Genomic DNA, 20,884 nt, shown 5'->3' on the forward strand with positions numbered 1-20,884 from the left:
AAATGCAAAAAAACTAAAGTAATGAGCCTGTTTTAAAGATGTAAGGAGGAGAAAGTAGTGATATTTGTGTTAAAATATAGGGAGTAAAAGTAAAAGGTGGCAGAAGAATAAATACTCAAGTACAGATACCTGGAAATTCTACTGAATTACAGTAATAAAATATTTGTACTTTGTTACTTTCCACCTCTGAAAAGCAGAATCTCTTCTCTTGTTAAATGCCCCACAGCTTGTCCTAAGACTTACTGCAGTGATGACAGCTTTTTTATTTTATTTGTGGAGCGGAGGATGCCTCAGGCTTAACACAGAACAAAATCTAGCGCCAGTCGAAGTGTTAAGTTTTATTGATTCGGCGATTTAATTTGGGCCCCGAGTTGTGCTTCATTTGCAGCGGTGCATGAACCCTATGAATATCTTACAAGAAGTCTGTTTGAATCATAGAGGGTTTGGTCTGAATATTTCAAACTAGAGACTCATTATCTACGGAAACAATATCAAATTAAAATGTCAAAATGTTCATGTTTTGTTTGGGTCAGATTCAAAACTAAACATGAGGAAACATGCTGTTCTTTCACCATCATTGGATCATATTGTGTTTACATCCAGCACTGATTCCCTGGAGTGTTGTGTGTTTTTTACTACTTTGATTTTTTTTTTCATCCAACTCTTATGATCATTAGCTTTCATCCATGATCAAAGTAACTGTGAGAGACTGACTTTGACTATTCTATTCCGTATAACAGACTGAAATGAATAATTGGCCTTTCATGTAGTCATAAATCACCTTTGCTTTTTCCAGGAGTGGAAACCTGTATGTCCGGTGTGGGAGGTTGTTGCAGCGAGGTCGAACCTGCTCTGAGGTCAGTGTGGTCGTAAAATCTGAAGCTGAGACGTGAAGATGTTAAATGTAGAAGCTGCAGGAGCTTGTGTTTGACATGAGGGAGTAAAAACACTTCCACGCTGTCATAACAACAGCGCTGCTGTGCCTTTCTCCTTCCCTGGTGCCCTGTGTGAGCCACACGTCTCTTGTACTGGACACATTTCACACAGTCCTGATGAATTCCACTTTAATGTGCAACCTGAAAACTGCAAGGGGCTGATTTCCTAAAAAAAAAAAAAAAGTACAGGCAGACTGACTTGATATATGAAGTCTATGGATGAGGTGTATGGATTTGCCCTACAATAAAGTGTTAAAGGGACAGTTCACCCCAAAATTAATAATACATATTTTGCCTCTGGCCTGTAGTGCTATTTATCCATCTAGATTGTTTTGGTGTGCCCTTACAGAAAAGACACATCAATTTCCCATGTTTTCCACATGCGAGAAACATGTTACCACATGTGACATGTGTTTCACATGGCTATATACATATTAGGACTTAACAATAACAAAAAATATCTACTTGCAGTTCTTTTCCAATTGTGATATGATTTGCGATATTAGAGGTAATGATAATTTATACATCATTATTCTTATTTTGAACATGTTAATGTGATCAGTGATTAGTTTCTTTGCCCCACACTGATGCAAAAATACATTTGTCAGTGATTGTCTTATACCTGCAAGTTACTGCAGTGATCAAATAAATAAATCCATGACATGTTCATTTTCAGTTTGAAGTACTTATGTAAAAATATTGATTGTCCAATTCATTGAAGGGTTAAATATTAAATAATATGCGTCACAGCTACTTTTTAAGTTGAGGTTCAGTATTTTTCTTTTCAGGCATCTGACAAATAGGGTCTATTAAATGTGGAAAGTGGAAATCAGATGAACTTTAAAATATGCCACCCAGTCGTGGTGTTATAGGTGGCCCTGAGCCCACCCACCTGCACAACTGGCCCACCTTAAATGATTGGGAGAGCATATATTCTTTGTAACTTTTATTTTTAATTATAAAAATCAGCGTTTTAATACACCTGTAAGACAAAAAAGAAAAAGACAAAATTTTTTCAGCTATAATCACATGTGAGGTCTGGACCAATCACAAGAGACCATTATTCATTGCCCCAGATATGTTACGCTTGTGCTCACACATCACACTTTGTCGGTTGTTCAGCAGAAAATGACGGCCGGTATACTGAGGAAAGCATATCATTGTCTTATTTTATACCCGCAAATGCATTTCTCATCGAAACTAAAACTTTTAGAATAATGGGTAAGGTAGAGCCAAATATTCCTGCCTGACTTGATTGTCTTCAGATGACCTTCACAGCAGAGACAGTTAAGTTTATGAATGAACGGTGCAGAGCATGTCGCTCTCTCCTGTTAAAAGTCTGTAGCTCACACAGTACTCTGATCGCTCTGTTTCTCCCTCTCCTCACAATCAATTTAAAGAGTAATCCAGCCAGAATGAAAATGCATTAAAAGGAATTAAAATGTCAGTTTTCTCAATGAATTGCTGTATTGATCTCCCTGATCTATTGCGAAAATATAGATAAGGACATATCTTGTGCCAGTTGAAATAAATACAAACTACTGCTGTGAAATAATAAGCTATCTCAGCACTGGCACTGTTTTTAAAAAGATTTTAAAAGTGTCATAATCAAGTGGAGGTGCTAGTTGCCCTCCACAGCGTGATTTGTCATTGTTGCAGTGAAACTATTGATTGGAAACAGTGTTAACTTTTGTAATTAAAGGGCCCACCCAAATTTACTGTGGCCCACCCAAAATTAAAATCCTGGCGCCGTGCCTGATGCCACCATTACCATTTTTATATTGTACTTCATGTGTCTATTTTTCAGGATTGGGAATGAATAAAATATTTAAATAGTTTTTGACATTTATCTTATGTGATTTCTATTATTAATCAAAAAAAAATTGATTAATTGAAAAATTAATCCTTGGATTAGCCCCGATGTCGGCTCTGTAAGAATGAAGTGACATATAACCACTTGTGTGGAGTAATGTGTGTCCACATTCAGTACAGGCAGAGGGAAATACGCATGTACTTGTAGATGTGCAAGCACAGGATGTAAATATTAAACATTAAACATAATCACCACTGAGATTACCAGTGTGGTGATTCACTTGGCAGATGTAGTTTGGTACGTAGAAAACAGTTTTTGTGTTGCTCACATCAAGGTCTGTGGATTATCTTGAGTAATGATTTCTAAAAAGAGACACTGCTGTTGAGTTTCTCAGATGCATTTTGGCACTTTGAGCAGCACAAGCTGAGTGCCATTTAGTTCTATTATACTGGAGAGAGGGCAGACATCTCTGCAGCCAATATCTCAAAAACTCAGCAAAACAATCTTGATGGATAAATAGCGATACAGGCCAGAGGAAATATATGTATTTTGGATTTTTGACTTTTGCTTTAAGACTTCTATCAGACAAAAAGTCTTGGAATTATCACTACAAAGTCCTTAATGCTTGCTGTCTGTTTGTCTCGATGTGAATAAGTTAGTCATAATAAGGTTTTCTGGAGACATTTAGACTTTATTGGACTCCTCATTCAGACACTTACGGCTAAATGAGACTTCAGCTTTCTAATCTTGATTAAAATACATCAAAACAGTAGAAGCCTGAGTGCAGCAGTAGTGTCATTTTGAATTTGAGAAGGCTGAAAACAACAGCCTCAGCCCTTCTCTCTGTTATAACCAGGCTGCATATTTGCAGAAAAAAATAAATGGCTGTTAGAGTCAATCTCATCTTCAATTTGGTTTTTTCAGTGGTGAAGAAAAAGGAGATGCAAAGAGGCATCTTAATGAGCTGTGGAAACAGTCTCCTGGCCCCCCTTCTATACAATGCCCATTGTTTTGCACCTCGGAGGATGTGTTGAGAAAATACCAAAATGCAGAATTTAGTCAGCCGTGGAGCACAACAGAACCATGGCTGGGCTCTATCCCTGCAGCAACCGAAAATTAATTGAATGGCAATTTTCCTAATCAGTTAATTGTTTAAGTCATTCATCAAGCAAAAATACCAAACATTTGCTCCTCAACTGCGTCTCAAACATGAGGATTGTCAGCTTTTCTTGTTGGCTTGTCTTTCTCTTTGACATTTAAGTCAATTTGTCAAAAACTAAATAGATTATGAATCGACTTTGCAACCCTTAAAGTAGGATTAACAGCTTATAGCCACATAATTACAAATCCCTATTGCTTTGAAATAATGTATTCATATTTCTTCTGTGCAGTGTCTTCTACATTTGTTCACATTGATTATGATTCCTAAACGTAAACATACATCTTTAACCCGTAAACAGGCACACCAAGAGAAGAAATACATTTTGAAAATATATTTTTTGGTAAAATTTAATTTATGCAACTAAAGTCAAGGTTTTTTCGTATAAAACATCACGGAGACAATACAATAATATTACAACATTAAGTATTCAGTCAATTTATTAAAAAAAGGTCTCATTATAATGCACATAATAAATATTGAAAGTAGCCAATAAAATAAAAATAAAAATCTAAATATAAAAGTAAATGTTTTTGCCGATTAAAAAAACAGATAACACAATTTAATTAATATAAAGAATAATATATCTTAAATCTCTGATCTCACATAACTTTACCATTCTATTGAAATGCAAAAAGGGGAGTCCACCAGAGTTGGGCGATATGCAAAATTTTTCCAAACGACCATCGTCAGCTCGGCGATCAGCTATTGATGACATCTTCGTCCCCCCTCCCACCTCCTCTCGTCCTCTCCAGTCTCAGCTGGGAGACGTGCGTAAGCAATCAGTGATGGATTCAGCTCATCATCGACAGACTATATATTCCTCCAAGCCTAGAATCCACATGTTTTATTTACATTTACACCATTATATTCATTATTTCGGGGTGCTGCCATAATAGTATAGATCTATTGAAAGGGGAATGGGCCTCAGCCCACATCCTCTGGTTGGTCAGGAAGTCAGACTTTGTTTGGTCAACAGACTCAGCCCAAGGCATCATGGGATTGCTAGTGGATGGCTAACAACATGCTAATGACAACAATAACGGTTTTCATCACGAAGAAATGGAAAAATAATCACAGTAGACATTCAGTGCTGGATTTATGATTATAGAGAGATTCAGGTTCAGTTTAACTTAAACGGGCAACTCAATCGGGCAGTCACACATTTTTTTCATGATTAAAATGGAGATAATTGTTACTTTGACATTTCTGCCATTCAATAAAAATATAATCATTAATAATCATGAAATCTGATCTGAAGATTATTTTAAGTCAGAAGAGCAGCTTCACACCATCCAACTTCTGTTTTCCCCCTCAGCTTTCAGACATTGATTTTTTTTTTTTTACAACATTTCCATGGAGTGGATAAAATTGGCATTAGACACTTTATTCAGTCAGGGGAATAACAATGAACAGCCAAATATGGATTTTGATGCATTTCTATTACAGTAATTTGCAAACAAGGTCAAATGCCTGTTAAAGGGTTAAAGAAAAAACAAGAAAAAGGACATTTTGACTTAAGTTAAAATCAGATCAGATATCAGACTTTCTGTTAATGTTCTGTAACTCTAGTGACTCCAGTATGTTCCTGTGTAACCTTGTGGCGTAAACGCTCAGGCGCCCGCTGGCAGATTGTGCCACAGATGTTGAACAGTGCGGCAGGCTGGCCAGAGCCCACTCTCACTGTTGCTTTTTAAGGGCAAACAGCAGAGGACACTTCCGAGAGGAGGACAGATCGATGGCAGCAGATAGTGTGCTGTGGCAAGTCTCATACCACAGAGAGCAAACGTTTGTGACAGAGACCGAAACACACACTCTGCTCCCTTTCTTTAAAGATTCTGAGTCATTCCATCTAGTGGCGCCCACGGGTACAGTTCAGATGTATGGATTGCTGAGGAACCATATGGTGCTGGATAATGTTTGATTAGAGTCTAGATATAGCTTCTCATCCTCGACATCCGACTGCTGTACAAGATAACCATACTTTCATATTGGGCAGCTGGCTCTTGTTTCAGTGAGGGTTGCAGAGTTGGCAGCGGTAAACTGGTGCTGAATCAAAAAGCTGGTATCATGAGGCTAAACAGTCTCCAACAGGAAAAGTTTGAAATTAAGAGCTGGAGATGGTTTCACTGTAAGTTGCATCAGTTTGATGCAACTTGTTTTTTAAAGGATCTGCTGAAATCAGTTTTTATGCATCCAGAATTTAGTTTAGTTTCCTGCTGTGGGAAGACATTGATTAGTACATTTACAGTAAACATCTTTGTATAATATATTCCAATCCTCTTTGGTATATTAGGCATTTTTAAAGTAGTAATTCCCACGACATTTGTGTCCTGGTTGATTTGGCAACTCCAGAGGTTATCACGCTAACAGTGAGGATGGTTTAATACTACAGCAAAAACTCCTACTGCGTACATTTGCTAGTCAGATGGTTCATCTCCCAGAGCTGTGAAGTCTTTGGTGTGTTGGTTAGTAGTTGGCTTAATGTGATGGGTTGGCTTAGACTAGCATCCTAGTAAAGATTCATGCTGCTATTCTAGTGTGCTGAAACAGTTTGAAGTTTTTATATTAATCATATTTATATTATATTGTATTAATTTTAATAAAGAATGTCTACAGTCTCTGATTCCAGCTTCTTAAATGTGAATATTTTCTGTTTTTTTTGCTCCTCTAGGACAGTAAACTGAATATCTTTGGGTTGTGGACAAAGTTGTTGCAGAACCAGTATCCTGACACGCCAGATGGTTTGTTACATAGAACCATCTAGGAAGTCATCCTTAGAAACTATTTAGAAAAGGGCAGGCACTTAAGGCACTTTTTACAAAAATACGTGGCAAGTGATTCGATGAACCATCTGTCTTCAGCCAATCGGGTCAAAGCCTTCAGTGCCATTCTTTGCTCTTATTTCAATGAAGAAATACTCCCCAGTTCTGATATAACTGAAGTTATCGCAGTATTTGTGCTAATTCCTCATCAGCCGCCGTTGTTTATTCGGCCCTAAATCCATGCCCATAGCTGCCAGTAGTCCCTCCATGGAATGCTGTTTGATTGCACCACTTTTGGTGCGGACACAAATGAATAACTTGAAGCCTAGCAAGATCGATTCTCATGTGATCTTGTGATCTTGTGAATCCAGCTGCCTTGAAAGTAACTGCATCAGTTCATTCCCTAAAAGCACAAATATTGCTGTACCTCACTTGTTATCAGGGCTAATGCTAAAAAAATAACTTTTGTGACTAATCTAGATCACTCTGTGTGGACAGCAACCACCAGATTCAACCTAATACCATAAAACAAATTAAAAGTTAGCAAAAATTGATATTCAATGCATGAATTAATGGTTTATAACTTAAAGGGTCTTAAAGGGTTTATAACAACAACAACCAACACTTACTTTAATCCACCATTATTCTTGGTAACAACTCAGCAAGTAGTGTACCAAAATTTGAAATGACTTTCCAAGCTGTTGTTCCGACTTGATAAGGTATCACATGAATTTTCCCTTTTAGGAAATTTTCTTTTTGATTATTCAGACACCACACGAATGCAGCATCCTTTTGCAGAGCACCTCCCTTATCTTTTTACACTGGAGCCAAGCAAACTTGCATTGTTTCAATAAAGAAATCAGTTAATTATAATTGTAACTGTGGTCTGATTTCTGATAAACACACTGTTTCCTTTATCTGCTCCACAATAAAAGGCACCCCACCTTCACATTATTTATGTGAAGCAACGGCATTAAGATGTAGCATTAGCAGTAACTTAATACAGCTTTAATTTGCCTGCAGGGCAGTGAACAGTAAACAGTGAGGCTGATATCAGTGTGGTAAAATTACAAACAGTAACAGTGGATTACATGCTGAATCTTTGCCTGTGAATTCCATGGTAGAGAACAAGACTCCAGCGCAGGAATGGCGGACCCCGCCACTACCATGACAACTACCATATGAAGACATATTGTGGGTATTGTGGAAGAATAATTATCAAACATGGGGCTTGAGTTTATGTAAATCTTAAAGATGATAACTTTGAATAAAAACAAAAGAGAGGAATTACCTATAATAACCTCCACAAATCCTCCACTCCAAATAGCTGATGCAGCCCAATGCAAACTGTAAATATCTTATCTTTAGAGTGCAGTCATAGCCTGTAGTGGTTTCACAGTTCACTGAACATCGCAACATTGATTTTAATGAACACAAACCACAGCTCCCTGTTTGCTTGCTTTTATGAAATATTCAGATATTGCATTATCATTTGTTGTGTTGTCTTCTTGTTTTCTTCATAGGCCTAGCCAGTTATTTTGTTTTAGTCATTTATTTTTAGTTAACTGATTGAATCCAGCTCCCTAGTCACATCTGTGGTGCACTCACTCTTTGTCTGTGGACATTTAGATATCCGTGAAAAAAAAAGAAAAAAAGGAATATCAAATATGTCACATCTGTGCCTGAAAAACTTGCAAAAACCTTCTTGCATCTGGCCCATCTGTAGTCTCTGCAGTCCAACTGGTATTTTTAAAATCCAATTTTCACATATTTTATGGTAATTAACACAGACACATTTCTTAATTCATTCATGCATTTATTTATTTTTGTCTTTAATTGAAAAACAAATTGAATATAAGGAGTATATGCCTGTATGCCTTGTGATACACCATAAAGCCTTATGTAAACTCTCAAAAAGTAAATGAACTCTTTGCTCTTTGTGAAGTAAATATATAAACACATAGCAGCTTCATTCCTGGTTGTTTTTTTTGGGCTGCACCACATGAAAAAAAAAACACATTTCAATTATTTTGACAAATACTGGGATTTTGATATGATTTACAGTTATTGGGAATGATCATTTTTGCATCACAGTTTTTATTTTCACTGAATCTGGAGACTCTCAAGAACAGCAGTTTTAGGCCAAGGCACATCTGTGTCACTACAGCACTCCATTACAATGCTGTCTTGTCACACATTTTTCCTTTATGGAAAAACTGCAGCTTTTGTGATTTTGATATTGCAACTGATCACACTGCGGTTTTGACTATACATCAATTAAAAGAGCAATATGTAGCAAGTGTGCATCCAAAAGTGAATACTGCATTTGGGGTCATTGACTAGCTGTCAGTGTAAAGCTAAGCCCATTATCCTGCAAGAAAAGCCCCCTGCTCTGAAAAAACACACTCTGGAGTTGGAGTTCAGTGACTCCCTGCCTTGCTGCCTGCCAGACTTCATTAACATATTGCTCAGTTTAACAGTTATAAACATCTACCCCTTCTAAAGGGTTATTAATGATTTCTTGTGACTCATAAATAGACACTTATATCTCATTTGACAAATATTCGGCTTTAATTTGAGCTCTAATTAAGGTGGAACAGGCAAGCAATACGTTTTTGACACCATAGCTGTTGTTATCAGTATTTCAACTTAGCATGTTTCCCTAAACTCTGATGACATATCATGGTCATTTTATGATTTATTACAGTAAATGTATCACAGAGTTCTCCTTTAATTATGCAATTATAGCTTTATTACATAATGTCAGCAATTGAAAGTAAAGTTTTGAGATATGAGTTGATTCTTTTACTGTGGCTATATGTCTTCCAGTATGGCCAGGCGATAACGGTTAGACCAACACCTAGAGAAAGACGACAACCTTGAAATAAATGCTAAGCCTGCTGAAGCTAATCTTAGAACCTGACGCTCTGATGACTTTTTAAATCTAGTCTTAACCTCCTCACATGATAATTACATGTCACTGTGACCGCTTCTGCCGTTATTACAGAGCGCTGCTGCCGGGTTGCACCTGCTGAGATCTGTGCAGCTTTATCTGTGCGCTGTAATGGAGCTGTTAGCAGATAACACGCTCACTGCTTATTATTCCAGGCCTATCAGATCACAAAGGGCATCGGGGGAGAAACAGGAAGAGAGACAGAGGAATATGTAACTGGCTCAAACATGCCTCTTCCCAGACCTCGTGTCTTCATCTGCAGTCAAGATCACCCGCCACCATCTGCTTAACATGTGAAGCGGCACGCCTTTTTGCTCGTATGAGCGGCCTGGCAAAGGTGCTGCGTTGGGAAGGGTCTCCGGCCTGGTTATGAAGAAAACGTCCCTGATCACAGAGACATTAATTAGTCCAATGGACAGGACGCTTCCTCTCACAGCTCAGCTCTCCTGCAGTGCTGCAGCCCGCCACACAGAATACCATATGGTGTGGCCTTGTGCCATGTTCTCCCATGGGCACCGGGGGAACGAGCTTCAAATGGGCCATGACAGGGACAGTGGGTGATGCTGCAGGCTCTGTTGCCATAGTATTTTGTGTGAAATAATCTCTCAGTTGTGGATCAGTACGGTAATTTGTTACAGAGACGCCAGTGCACACGTCGTCTTCTCTTCCCTCTCTCCAGTGTGTCCTCTCCTCATACTGCTGTGGCACTGCGGTATTTTGCATGCATGTGGAAGAGCCTTAGATAGCCATGCCACGGCTTCATTCTCTGCTTCCTGGCATGGAGAATGTGAATCGGCCCGTGGCCAAAATATTTGTGTGTGTGTGTGTGCCTTTCTCCTCAGATGATGGAAAAGCTTAGAGGCCCAAGGAGTGTGTGAGTATGAGTGTGTGTGGGGAAAAAAAGGTGGGGAATGTAGGCGAGCAAACAAACACTCACTGAGTCATGCACTCCAGCCGTTGCCTCTTTGTGTGGCGACGGTCTGCACCTGCAGCATGCCAGCCATGCTGATGCACATGCCCACAGTGGCTCTGCCTTCTCTCACTTTAAGCAGTCCATTAGCCAACAGTGGCTGAGTGCTGCTCCAGCTAGCTGGGCAGCAGCAGGATGTGTTCAGCTGGCAGAGAGTGCTGCCGCTGGGAGCTTGCGGGAGGCCCATTTGTGCCAAAATAGCTCACGTCCAGCAACCCTCTTAAGTTTTCTGAATTGTTCCCACCAGAGTGCACTGCAGTGTCATTTTGATGAGTTTTTCATCAAAGTGTGCATCCATTAACATTTACAGAGATGCCGTAGCAGCTTTCACTTCCTGCACTGTGAATTACAACTATAGACAATAAGCGGACAGAGACACTGTGACGTCACCCGTTGGTTTGTGGATGAGTGCTTGGCAATACAGGGGTTGCTATTTTGTTTTTTTGCAAACAGAACATGTGCAGTACCAACGAGAGCATGGAGCTGGTGAGTGACGTACTGTGACCTGGGCGGAGCTTGGTTTGGGCTTGTCTGTTCAGCAGGAAATAACGGTGGCTGAAACATAAACTTGAGCATGGTGGCACCATAAAGTATTTTTACACTGTCACATGCTTTTACAAAGGTGCCATGAATAATTACTTTGAATTATTCATAACCTTAAGAGGCCATTAAATGTTATGAGGCCAGTTTGATGACAGGATACAATGCCAAGGTGATTTTTATGGAGCTTCCTGTAGGTCAGATTGATTTTTTGCTAAAGTGGTCTGACCACTAACTGCTGTTTGCTAGCATTAGCTGGTTAGCTCGGTTAGTCGTGCAGCTAGCCATCCCATTAGCTGACTCATTTCTGGGGTGCCAGGAATCAAATCTGGAGTTGTGCCTTGATGGGAACCCCAGACCCACGAAAGACCTTGCCAGAGTGATCATTTTATCCCAAAACACGATTTTTCCCTAATCCATACATAATTAGTTTGTACGTACGCTGGTGTTGTCACAATACTGAAATTTCTAACTTTAAAAAAAATATATACCAATATTTGATACAGTTTATTTTGAAATCACAGGTTTGTTTCTTTTTCCTTCTCTAGCCACTCAAGCTTAAGTGCAGAAATCACTGATGATGTAAATTGTATTAGTTATCAGATTCATGTAGCACTCTTTCTCTGTTGTTTATGATGATGTAGTCTCTAGTTGATGTTAACTGTGTTTATTGTAAAGACTGAGTCATTCTATCTTGCCCTGTATTACTGTAAACACACAGTTGACATGGTAAAAGTGAGATATAACAATAGTAGTTGCTGCAGCAGCTGGTTAGTAGCCAATCTCATTTTATGGTCCATAATGCTTTTAGGTAACACTGCTATCAGCTTGCTCTCCAACACTCCTCCCTTACCCTCGCAGCCCAATTGCAACAACTCTTCTGCCACTGTTGTAGAGAAGAGACTGCAGCTCAGCTGTTCCAGGTGTGTTGTTAATGCAGAAGTCCCTTCCAGACATGACCCTCTGCTTAAGCTCTTTCTTGTATTGCAGCTCAACAGTACACGAAATCAATACTGTCCAGTTTGAAAGTTTGATCTGAGTTTCATGAGCCATGTGTGTTGCACTGGACGGACTCACTGAGAACGACCTGTCAGTCACACCATAGTCCCGCCTTAAAGCATACCCTGCTTTATCATCTATTTTAGCCTAAACACGATCATAATTTACAAAATGAACATCGTGGTGCACTGAAGAAGACTTCAAACTAGCGACTGAGACCATAAACTCATTAGGAAACTGTTTACTGAAGTCATAAACCAAGTGAGAAGTGGGATTATTTTAATATGAGACTTGACACAATAGCACCAGTGGAGTTGCCCCCTGCTGGCCATTAGAAAAAATGCAGGTTTTAAGGCACTTATGCTTTGGCTTCACTTGTCAGAGCTGTAAACTCTGTCCACTTCTTCTTCTACTGTCTATAATCACCACCTCCCTCAGACAGGTTTTCGTAAAAAGAAATCAACTCCTCTGTGAGACATCGCTGTAATCTCTGTAGCACTGCGAAGCTTTCACATATTCCGAGAAATTCTGCTCTGATCCCAAATTCAATGGGCTTTTTTCTCCTAAAATGCTCCAGGCTCGCTCATGGGAATCCCAACAATACCTTCTGTGTGTTGCCAGCTGATCCATCTTGATCCCCTGAGATAAATACAGTAAAAGAGTGTGACTATAACTCAGTACAAGCTGAGAAGATGTGAGTCCTGCTGTGAGGGCCTCCCTGACACCCACCATTTTCCTGTTGATTTATTGCGTTCTTCGTGACTTCTAAGGGTGAAAGGAAATTGGAAAAACCACCTTCGAGGTGATGACTGTGTGTATAAATGGCAGCTGAGTGTTTGTTGTGTCCTGCTTGTAGATATGTGAGTCTTGTGGCTGAGTTGTTCTCTCTGGATTTATTCCCACAGAGGACAGCTCGTTCTGATGAACTCATGAATGTTACAAGGACACGCACTTGCAAAACGCAGTTGAGCATGACCATTAGCATAATAGTATGCATATGCAGGTTGACACAGGTTCATTGTCACTGTCTTGCGTGGGACAGATGCAGTACTGAAATCTTTACTAAATAAAAGCAATATTTGTGAGTTGAGTTGGGGACATAGATTGACCTTGAATGCATCACAAATGCCTGACGAAAATGTCAGATAAGATGAAAGTGGTGTTCTTTTTTTCACTTAGAAACACTCACCTTGTCATTGGAAACTGACCAAAATCCAGCTCTTGGTTAAAGCAGAATAAATTTTAAAGAAAGCCTGAGTGCAGATCAGTTTTCCACTAAAAAGGAAAACTAATCTGAGCCTTGCGCCAGCCGGGTAACACTGTGGGAAACAAAGCAGGTATTGTGTCAGTTCTTACAACAGGGTCATGAGGCAAGACTTGCAACTTCCCGGTTGGACAGGGTGGATTTCACAACAGACGTAGGTATTTATCTCACTGTTACTATGGACTGGAGAGATGCAAATAGATATCTATATCCAGGAACAGTGTAGTGCCAAGAATGAATGACTCTGCTCTGTACAGTGTAATCTGTCATTGATTACTGAGGTTAGATTTCATAATTCTGAGCTGCAAGGCTAGTAGAGCTGAGACATTCCTTCTCATACTTGGATTGTGCTGGTTTCATCTTTCTGTTAAAGTGATAGCTACTTGTCATTCAGACATACAGTAGGTGTGTCTTAAGTGAATGTTTGTTATGGCTTTGCTCAGACATGACACAGCTCTATAGAGGAAGAGCCAGTGCTTGATCAATATTTGGCACGACTACTGAAGAACAGAGGTGTGCTAGAAAAGAGAGACATCAAGGAAGATTTTTCTTAGTTTTTAATTGAATGTGCTCACATTAAAGGTGTACTTGTTAAAATTTTTGTATGACCAAAAGGTCACACAGTCAGCAGTTCTCCTAAGCCCTATGACAGTGGTGTAGTTCCAAGCTTCAAGTTATCCATCTGCACCAAAAGTGGTGCAGCCAATCACTGTCCTTGGAGGGACTACTGGCACAATGGACATGGTTTTAGGTGTGATGACAGTGAGAATCATCCATGAAAGCAAGTCGTCTTGAACAAACAATGGTGGCTCCAGAAGAGGTTAGCGTAGATACTGTGATAGCATCAGTTATATCAGAATTGGAGAGTATTTCTTCATTGAAAAAAGAGCAAAGAATGGCACTTTTTTGGTGGAAAAGATGTTTTTGTGCTTCTCCTGACTGGCTTTGGTAAGAGTTTGATCTGATTGGTTGAAATTAGCCCGTGTTAGATCTGACAGACATATGGTTCATCTAATCACCTGCTCGGTATTTTGGGAAAGTGCCTACCCTTTTCCAGAAAGATTCTAAAGATGAGGTTGTAGATCGTTCTGTGTAACAAACCACCTGGCACATCAGGTCAAGATAACCTAAATCAAGACCAAGATCAAGACTGATTCAGGACCACAGTGTATGGAGACAGAGACAAGACAAAGACCAAGGCAGGGCGAGACAAGTAGAATCAAGACAATGCTTCCTGAGATGGCTACGACCACATAAAAAACTCTTTTATTGGCACAGAAAGGAAGCAAAGAGTAAGTGATGCAAAGCTTGCTAGCTAAGCTATGTTTTTGCTTGTGATAAAAGATATTGAACTAGGCCCCATAAAGCTATGTAGCTAAAGAAAAGTTACACTACATCAACATTAGCTAATATCAGCTCCGACATAAACATTGCAGAATTTACGGGTGGTTTCTGTTGTCTTTTGGATGTTGGTGCAGATGAAGTCTTTATGGTTTAGGTAGCCAAATTTCATCAGAGAAGATTTGGCTGACATCTCCTCTCAGACAGCCACAGCTTCTTCTCCTGCCTCTGGAGTGGGTGGCAAGGAGGGTGACAGCCAGCAAGGGTATGATAAAAATATTAAAATAAATATGAGTCATTATTTGTTGCATTAGAAGCGGGAGTTTTTACATCCAATCTCAGCAATGATGTTAACCAATAAGTCAGACAAAGCGCGAGCAATTTAGTGTTATCACCCCAGTTGTGGGCTTGACCGGCTTTCAAATAAAATCTGAGACAAGACAGAGATCTCAAAAAAGATGTCTTGAGAGCTTTTTAGTGTCTTCAGCTCATTGTTTTGGTGTTACAAAACATAGCTTTCACTTTTACAGCTGTCATCAGCTTTATTTCTAGAAACAGCAACTATCTGTTTCTTTAAACAATTTAAAACTCTGATAAAGCTGCCAAGCACTATAACAAACAGACAAAGTTAACAACTAGCTGGTGAACAAAATGCAGCATTTAGCAGCTAAAGAGCAAGATATTTCCCACAGGTGTTGTTGGAAAGCAAATCATATTGGATATTGAATATTGGACTTATATTTGTGATTTGACCAGAAAGTGAATGCTAATGTTGCTACATGCCTGCTGGATGTGTACAGTAAATAGACAACTGTTAGCTCACACATTCGCCACATCAACTTTTATAAGGTAATAATATGTCAGTGTACTAGTAGTAGTAGTTGTAGTAGTCTTTATTCAGTCATACAAAGTGTAATCAGTATGTACAAGTATGGCGATTAAGTTTAGAGGTGACAGACTCATTTTAGTTCATTTCAAGTTGAATGGACCGGTAAAACTATTCCATCACCTCCAATTTTTTCCTTTTTTAGTGACCAGAAAAAAATGTAGCCAACAATCCATTTACAAAACAGGACTGTAAAAAGCTTGACATGTCTTAAGATTAAAAAAAGATGCAATTTCATCAGTGTGTCAGTTTTTCCACATTCAGTCAGCCTACTGTCATTACATGTTTATTACAATACACAGATCACAATGAATCTACAAAAGCACAAACACTTATGTATTTTGAAACTGAGAAACAATGCACTATTTAACTCCTTTATAATTTGAACATCTTGCCAAGTTTGAGAAATTCTTTTAATATTCCATACAGTTCCACACCACACAAGTGGAACCTAAGGAGGGAGAAGGTTAAGTAATCCCTTGCCTTAAAAGTTTTGGCAATGGGAATCATCGAGAATTGTTTTAAAATATAGTTTTGATGCATATTACTTTATACTGAAGCTGCAGACTGACAATATTTAACACAATGTTCAATATCTTTAAATGTGCCCACAATAAATATTCATTGTCTTTCAGAGAGGTCTGGAATTAATAACTGCAATTTTTGACACTTTGCAAAGTCCTCCATTGGGCCGGATTGGACCCTTTGGCAGGCGAGTTCTGGCCCCTGGTACAGATGGTATAAACACAGTCAGCAGTCTAATTATTAAGAAGTAGCTAAAAAGGCAGAAGCAAAATGCTTATGCTCGTCCCACATTCTTATCAATTTAAGCTACCCTCAAGGAATAAAAAAATAATAAAGAAAATAAATCACTGACATTTGTAACCCTCGCAAATAGCTTAGTAAACCATTCTATTAAAACCTAAAAGACACATTCTTAAATTTATATTAGTGTTGTGTTAACAGCTCATGGCATTTCATTGAAGTTGCCAAAAAATCAATTAATTCAGGTAATGCAAAGACTACAGCAACACAAAGTACACGCAGAGAGTTGTTTTGTTGGCCTTGATTTCCAATTCTTGCTTTCATCTTTATATATATATATATACATATATATATTTATATATGTGTATATATTTCTTGCACTATGTTTATTGTTAAGCACCAATAGGCTATAGAACTTACTTGTATATGATTCTGATAATTTACTATAATCAATGTATCAGTCTCAGCGTTATTTATGCAGTGTTGGAAGTGTTGTTGTGTTGTTACCACACCGTAGGAAGATTGCTGTTGTAACTTTTCCATAAAAGTAAATAAGACATTATTCAGACTGGAGCCCAACAAGTCAAATTTTCATCCCATCAAGGTGCGAGGTGTCTGAAAGGGGCTTAAATTGCGGCCTGTGTTGTCAACAAATCACTGCTTTGGAATTGATTGCAAGGCGGTTGATTTAGTTTTGCATAAAAATAAACATAATGACAACGTACAGTAAACAGTGCAAAACAGTGCAGGAGTGAGAAGAAAAGCTGGAGGCTTGTAAACACATCACAGTTAGAGAAAAAAAAATTATACATGAGAACAAAAAGAAAACTAAATTAATATAGACCTAACGCAGAAAGTGAAATCAAAGGGAAAGTGAGAGTGTTGCGTTGGAGGATGTGTGCGTGTGTGTTTGTGTATGTCTTCAAAGGGAAAGGGAAAATGAGGGTGAGACTAACTGTGTGTGTGTATGTGTGTGTGTGTGTGTGTGTGTGTGTGTGCGTGTCGTGCTGAGGCAAAACTTCAAGCAGTTTGGGTCATCAGACGAGTCCTGTTTGAGATTGTTGAGAGATGTGGATATATTGACAGCTTGACTTGAACTGTGGCACAGTCAGATTCACCTCGTCTAATGGAGAACAAACAGCATCTTGTCTTTGAATCTGGTGAGTTTTAGGCCTCTGAAGTATCTTGTATTATACTGTAGGTTTGAACTTGTGAACTGCATTGAAAGTGCACTTTTATAGTGGAACAACAAGGGACTGTAGCTGATGTATGTATTCATAAATAACTTACATTATCAGACTGCCTGCTGTCATGCAGTGACATGGGATCATGGGAGTTGTTTATCAGTCGCTTCACTTTTTAACAACCACCATATCTGATGAAAATCTGTCTGAAGTGACTCAGGTGGAAAACGTGTTTATGGACGAGATAATATTGAAGTTTTATCCAGATGTTAAGTCACATTCACAGACTTCCTTCCTGACATATCTGATGTATTCCATGTAACTTGCAAATTATGAATGTCTCTGAATGGAAATTGTTGGAAACATGGAAACATTTGGGATAAAAAACTGCCATTATATAAGCCAACTATTGCTCTCTGTTGCTCAACCAGACTACTTAGGCAAAAACAAAAATTTGAACTCACAGACCGCAACAGCTGCAGCCTCAATCGGTTCATTTGTTTGTGTTGTTGTGTGATTTTGGTGAATCCGAACAAGCCTTTTCAAACACCAAAGTTGCACAACAACACAAACAAGGTGACTGGTCGAGGCAGCGGTAGACCAAATACTCCTGTGTCCTTGCAATTTAAAATGACAGATTTTCCAATGGAGTCTGGTTGGTTTGGTTGGAGAGAGCAATATTTGGCTTATATTCTAGCTGGAAATTGCTGCGTGATGGCAAAGCAAAGCTGTGAAAAAAATTTAAATATAGCATACACTTAAACTGATAGTGATGTTTTTAGGTGGCTACAGTGCATTTTACTGCTAACCCTGTCTACTGCTTAGCTTATAGGGGTGCCACGATTTTAATATTAAATTGAAAATCAATCGAAATGAGCTTTCGCTTTCAATAATCAAAATCAATGGCAGAATAGGTAAATGTCCCAGTTTTTTTTTTCTCCACCAAGCTCATACTTGCTAGGTTTGGTGCGTGTCTGAAGAAAAAAACAATTCAAGAACAATACAGTATAGCTTACCAGCTGTTATATCACACTTGATACCATATAGACTTTTGAAAGAAGAATTTGAAAACGTAAATGACAGTTGTCAGGGCATAAAACCTGATCTGATGGTCTTTACAAATCAAGACTTGATAGTCGAACACTGACAACAGTGTCAGTTGTCACAGCTGTCAGTGCAAAAAAAAGGTTAATTAAAAAAATTAAACCGAATAATGACCCTAAAATCAAGTTGAATTGTGTATTTGGAGCTTCTTATCCCAGAACACCTGCTTGCTTGCTGACAGACATCTACTGCAGGTCAAACACTCACTATGGATAAGTATTTACAACCCCACTTTAAATAGTCTGAACTATCCCTTTAACAATATTTATCTGTTTTTATAATCAGATTATCTGTAATCCTGCTAAACTAAACAGTAAAAACACTTGTGAGTCACCCAGGTGTTAAAATGACTGAGTGCAACATTACTGAAACCGCACCGACCTGTCTGTTGTTTGTTACCATCAGCACTTCAACAAAGCCGAAAGCCAGCTGTAACTGTGGTTGTAAGGAAATAATTTTCCCGCTCGCAGATTATAGTGGCGCAGAATCCGGTCTGGGATGTGCAACCATTGTGACAGTCTCTCATTAAGTGGAGCACAGCGGTAGCTTCACGCCGAGACAATTACACACTGGCCTTTGAGAATGTGACAGCACTTTTTGACAGGAACTGATAAAACAGGAGGCACATAAGCTCGCATCTGAAAGCGTCAGGATCTAGATTAATTTATAAGCAACATATTGCATGCATCAGATGGTTTAAAAGTGGAACAAACTGTGTATTTTTCATTATTAGTACAAAATATTCTCAAATTATTTCCATTTGGTGGAGAGAATTTGAGCCCTTGCCATGAGATACTAATTATTCAGACATAAAGTGGGCGGTGAGAAGAAACAAAAACTGCTGGAAGACTTGTTTTGCAAGATTTTGACAATTGTAGCTTGAACACTTGCAGGAGACAAAAGGGAATATTACGAAAACAAGCGTTTGAAAAGTAATGCCTTAAAGTAGCATGGATCAGTGTGTCATTTTTATGTGTCTTTGAAGAATTTAGCACAGCTCTGACTGCTGTACTTACAAGCCAACAAGCTTTGTCTTGCCACCATGTGTCTCCCTGCCCTCGAGCTTCATGATGACGCCCGTACAACCTCCCATGTGCTCCCACACCCATGTCCTCATTTCCCATCAGCGTGCTCTCAAACTGCTGCGTTTCCCTTTAGCTATGCTGCTTTTTCGCTCCTTTATCCTGGTATCAGCTCTGAGAGGAGAAAAGTGTGAGGAGGAGGAAAAACTTTGCATTTGTAGTCCCTGCGGTGCACGGCGTCTGGCAGCTTCAGGGACAGACCCGTCAGCGGTGAGACGTCCCGCCTCGTGCATGCACCAGTGGTCTCCGGCACAGCATGAGAAAGGTCAGCTTCTATTAGATACACTGTGACAGAATGATGTCTCCCCAGCAGTTTATACCAAACCTGCCTCTGACTCCTGGTAATTCTGCAGTGACTGTGTGTGTTTATATTCATCTGAGACAGAACACCTTTAATTTAGCCAACTGCCAGACGCTGCTGTGTGTTCACATATTTACACTCTTAGAAATAAGGGTTCCAGAAGGGTTCTTCCTGAAGGGCTGAGGTTCTACCCAGAACCATTTGCTTCTGAGGAATCCTCTTTGGGTGGAAAGGTTTGACAAGGGTTCTTTGTATGACTAAGGGTTCCATAAAGAGTCCTTATGATGCAAATACAATTTTTATAAATAATAATAGTAATAATTTTTTCGAAGCTTTAGATAGAACCTTGAAATATAAAAACATTCTCAGTAGAACCCTCTGAGCATGCTCGAGATAAAACCCTTGTAATATAAGCATGATCTCAGTAAAAAATCCTGAGTGAGGTTTAGATGAAACCCTTGGATCTAAAAAGGTTCTCAGTGGAACCTTCCAAGTGTGTTCTAGATGAAACTTTTGGAATATAGAAATGTTCTTGATAGAACCCCTGAGTGTGTCCTAGATAAAACTCTTGGAATATGAGAATGTTCCTGGTAGAACCTCCTGAGTGTCATTTTAGATAAAACCCTTGGAACTTAAAATGTTGTTGGTAGGACCTCTTCTGTGTGGTTCTTGATAAAATCCATGGTATGTAAAAAACATCTCAGTATAGAACCACTTGGGTGGGTTCTTTTTAGCACTCTTAGAGGGTGGAAATATTCTGGATAGAACCCCCAGAGAGGGTTTTGGGTTGAACCATTGCACCATAGAGGGGTTCTTTGTAGAA

General features: G+C 39.1%; 1 protein-coding gene across 10 annotated transcripts in view; it reads left to right on the plus strand.

The window, feature by feature from the left end:
• LOC146331157 (band 4.1-like protein 1) overlaps nucleotides 1-20,884 on the plus strand; it is a 150,287-nt gene that overhangs the window by 49,400 nt on the left and 80,003 nt on the right. For 9 of the 10 annotated variants that reach the window (XM_084727490.1, XM_084727536.1, XM_084727529.1 and 6 more), the window contains exon 2: nucleotides 797-857. The exons of the other annotated variant lie outside the window; for it this stretch is intronic. The gene's annotated coding sequence lies outside the window, so the exon portion shown is untranslated. The remainder of the gene's footprint in view (nucleotides 1-796; nucleotides 858-20,884) is intronic. 10 annotated transcript variants of the gene reach the window in all.

Source organism: Lutjanus erythropterus, chromosome 2 (assembly GCF_056507025.1).
Source record: "Lutjanus erythropterus isolate fLutEry1 chromosome 2, fLutEry1.hap2, whole genome shotgun sequence".
NCBI lineage: Eukaryota > Metazoa > Chordata > Actinopteri > Lutjaniformes > Lutjanidae > Lutjanus > Lutjanus erythropterus.